The 3,794-nt window shown below is 40.3% G+C and overlaps 1 non-coding gene across 1 annotated transcript; it reads right to left on the bottom strand.

Moving 5' to 3' along the window:
* Positions 1-3,465: 3,465 nt before the first annotated feature.
* Positions 3,466-3,569, bottom strand: LOC148564163 (small nucleolar RNA R71). Its single transcript, XR_015885319.1, has one exon. It is a non-coding gene; the product is annotated as a small nucleolar RNA R71 (small nucleolar RNA).
* Between the last annotated feature and the right edge of the window lie 225 nt (positions 3,570-3,794).

Below are 3,794 nucleotides of genomic sequence, written 5' to 3'. Positions count from 1 at the left end.
CCATTATCAATCCAATAACCAACCCACCAACCAAAATACCTACCATCCACCATCCACATCTCACAACCCACCACAAGCATCCCCAGAATCTCAAAGAATCACTAACTTGGAAACCTTGATAGACAAAATGTGGAAACACCAAGAAATGACAACCAAGAACCATGAAGCCTCCATGAAGAGCCTAGAGAGGCAGATTGGTGATGCCAAGGCATCATGGACTAGTTTCACTAGCAATTTTCTGTTAGTTTTAGTTGTTTTATGCATTTTCTTGAGCTTAAAGTAACCAAAAATGGTTAAATGAAGAACAAAGCAATAAATCATTCAACATGTAGATTTTTATGCAAATTCCATGAGTTTTTAGTTATATTATTTGAATGCTATGAATGGAAGATTTCTCATGAAACTTTGCAAGACTTTGATGCAATTGTTTGGATGATTTCAGGGAAGAAGAGGCTAAGCAAGGAAGCAAGAAAATCAATAAAGGAAGCTTGAATATCACATGTGGAGTTTAAGTTCCAGTTTAAGCTTAAACTGGAGCTTAAACGCCAAAATCATGAAGAATAAGAAATGCTGGGATTGAAGTTTAACCTCCAGTTTGACCTCAAACTGGAGGTTAAACGCCAGAATGATAGGCCTCACTTAAGGAGCATTCCACGTTTAACCTCCAGTTTGAGTCAAACTGGAGGTTAAACGCCAGAATGAGTATGACACCAGGGAGGAGTTCCACGTTTAACCTCCAGTTTGACCTCAAACTGGAGGTTAAACGCCAGAACCAGGAAGAGTACCAGGGGCCATTCCACGTTTAAGCTCCAGTTTGACTCAAACTGGAGCTTAAACGTGTTCGACGTTTTCTTTCACTCCAGGGTTGCTCTCTCCACCTCCACGTTTAACCTCCAGTTTGACCCCAAACTGGAGGTTAAACGTGTTCGACACCTCCAGGGCCACCATTCCAAGCTTCCACGTTTAACCTCCAGTTTGACCTCAAACTGGAGGTTAAACGTGTTCGACCTCCAGTAAGCTTCCACCCTTTTCCACGTTTAACCTCCAGTTTGACCTCAAACTGGAGGTTAAACGTGTTCGACCTCCAGGATGCCTCATTCCTTTTCCACGTTTAACCTCCAGTTTAACCTTAAACTGGAGGTTAAACGTGTTCGACTACATTACTCTCCAGGGCTACCATTCTTCCATTTCCACGTTTAAGCTTCAGTTTAACCTTAAACTGAAGCTTAAACGTGCTTCTACAAAAGGCCTCACTGGAAGTGTCTGGCGTTTAAGCTGCAGTTTAAGCTTAAACTGCAACTTAAACGCCACTCTTGGAAAAGGTTTCTGGGCCAAAAATATTGTGGTTTAAGTTAGTCTTTGAGCACAAATATTAACTTAAACTCACTTTGGTATGAAACCCAATTGAATATCATGGTTTATGGGATTGGGCCTGAAGGATTGATGAGTTTGAAATCTCAATTTATTGAGTCATGTGTCATTATTTGATTATCACTAAATTGGCTCAATGAAATGTACAGAATTTGGATCAACAACCTCATCAACATTATGGATCATAAACCCAAGGCAAAAGGAAAGCAAGGAGAGGCCTCAAAGCCCAAGAAGCACAACTGAAGCTCAATATAGAAAGTGTATAAATAGGATAGAATTGAAGTTAGAAAGGACTTTTACTTTCACTTTTAGCCAGTTTTCCTTTTCTTTGTAATTGAATTCAGAGCTATGATTCACTAAACCCCCTTTCATTGGGTTAGGGAGCTCTATTGTAATTCAATGAATCAATAATAGTTTATCTTCTTCTTCAATCTTTTCTCTTGAATTTTGTTAGAAAGCTTCTCGATCTAATTCCATTGAGTAGTTGTCTTGGGAAAGAAGCTACTCATACTTGGAATCCTTCGGAGCCTTGGGAAAGGAATGGAGGATTCATGCTAGAGAAGCTTTCTCACAGTGGATTGGATTGGGGTTTGGATGGATATTGTGACATGTAATCCTACCAAATTGTGGTTCATGAAATTGTGTGGTATAATCAGTGACCAAGCATCATCTCTTCTTATGAACATTTAAACCAAGGGATTGGGAATTTGTTTGTTTTTAGAGAGCATTGGTGAGCCAAGGAATTGGGATCCAATCATATAAGATTGCCAAGCAAAATTCAATGAATGCATTGGTTGAGGAAGAGATTTACATGTTTTGATTCGGAGATTTCAATATCTCCTAAACCCAATGAATTCCCCATTTCTGATTTCCACTTTCTCTTTACATTCTGCAATTCAATTCTTGCAATCATCCCCATTCCCTTTTAATTTCAGCAATTTACATTCTGCTCTTGAATTCATGCAATTTAAGATTCAGCCATTTAATTTTCTTGTCATTTACTTTTCCCGCCAATTTTACATTCCGCAATTCTCATCTCAAATATTGATTCCGCTCAACTAGAACACACTTCTAATCCGAATTGCTCACTCAACCAATCCTTGTGGGATTCGACCTCACTCTATTGTGAGTTTTTACTTGACGATGATAACCGGTGCACTTGCCGGAAGGAATTTTGCCGATCGTGCAATTTCCTAAATCGTAGCATAACACGTTTATGCGCATCAAGTTTATGGCGCCGTTGCCGGGGATTGGTTTTCGATTGACAATTCTCAAATTGGAAGCTAACTAGATTGAGCAATTTTCTCTTGCTTTGTTAATTCTGTTCTAGATACTTGTTGAATTTTAATTTCTGCACTTGGTTACATGCTTTCTTTCTTTACGCCTTTAGATTCATGCAACTAACTCACTGACTCACTAACTGTTTGATTTAATTCCTCAATTGATCTAACCATACTCTTTCATTAACCAAGAGTATTTCACTTGTTTGTGTTTGAGCTGTGTTCTTGTATGACAGGTAGGAGAGGAGAGACATCAACTCCTCCGTATACCGAACCAGAGAGGACCCTTCATAGACTTAGAAGGGAAGCAAGAGGGAAGAGAGTAGTGGGAGAAGAGGAATCTGAAGGAGAATCTGAGGACAATTTTGAGGAAGCTTTAGATCTCAACATGGATAGAGAAGTTCACAACCATGAGAGAGCTGATGGAAACAATGCCATCCCTGAGAGGAGGGTTTTGAGTTCATACATAAACCCAACCTCAGGGAATTGTGGTAGTAGCATCCAGAAACCACCCATTCAGGCCAACAATTTTGAGCTCAAGCCACAGCTAATATCATTGGTGGAAAATCATTGTTCCTTTGGAGGAAGTGCTAATGAAGACCCAAACCAACATCTCACAAAATTCTTGAGAATTTGTGACACTGTGAAGTCCAATGGAGTCCAGGAAGATGCCTATAAACTGCTCTTGTTCCCATTTTCACTTAGGGACAAAGCAGCTAAGTGGCTGGAATCATTCCCAAGGGGGAGTCTAACAACATGGGATGAGGTGGAAAGCAAGTTTCTGGCACGTTTCTACCCTCCACAAAAGGTCAATAGGCTTCGATCTGAGGTCCAGACTTTTAGACAACAAGATGGTGAAACTCTCTACGAGGCATGGGAGAGATTCAAGGACTTGACAAGGAAATGCCCACCAAACATGTTCCATGATTGGGTGCAACTGCACATCTTCTATGATGGGCTCTCTTATGAATCAAGGAAGGCTGTAGACCATTCATCAGGAGGTTCATTGAACAGGAAAAAGACTGTGGAAGAAGCCATTGAAGTGATTGAGACAGTGGCTGAGAATGAGTACTACTATGCATCAGAAAGGCACAACACTAAGGGAGTCATGGAACTGAACCAGGTTGATACAATTCTAGCCCA

This window comes from Arachis ipaensis, chromosome B5 (assembly GCF_059453495.1).
Source record: "Arachis ipaensis isolate K30076 ecotype BB chromosome B5, ASM5945349v1, whole genome shotgun sequence".
NCBI classification, from domain to species: Eukaryota; Viridiplantae; Streptophyta; class Magnoliopsida; order Fabales; family Fabaceae; genus Arachis; species Arachis ipaensis.
Note: the sequence above shows the minus strand (reverse complement) of the source record. Positions and strands in the feature narration are given on the sequence as shown.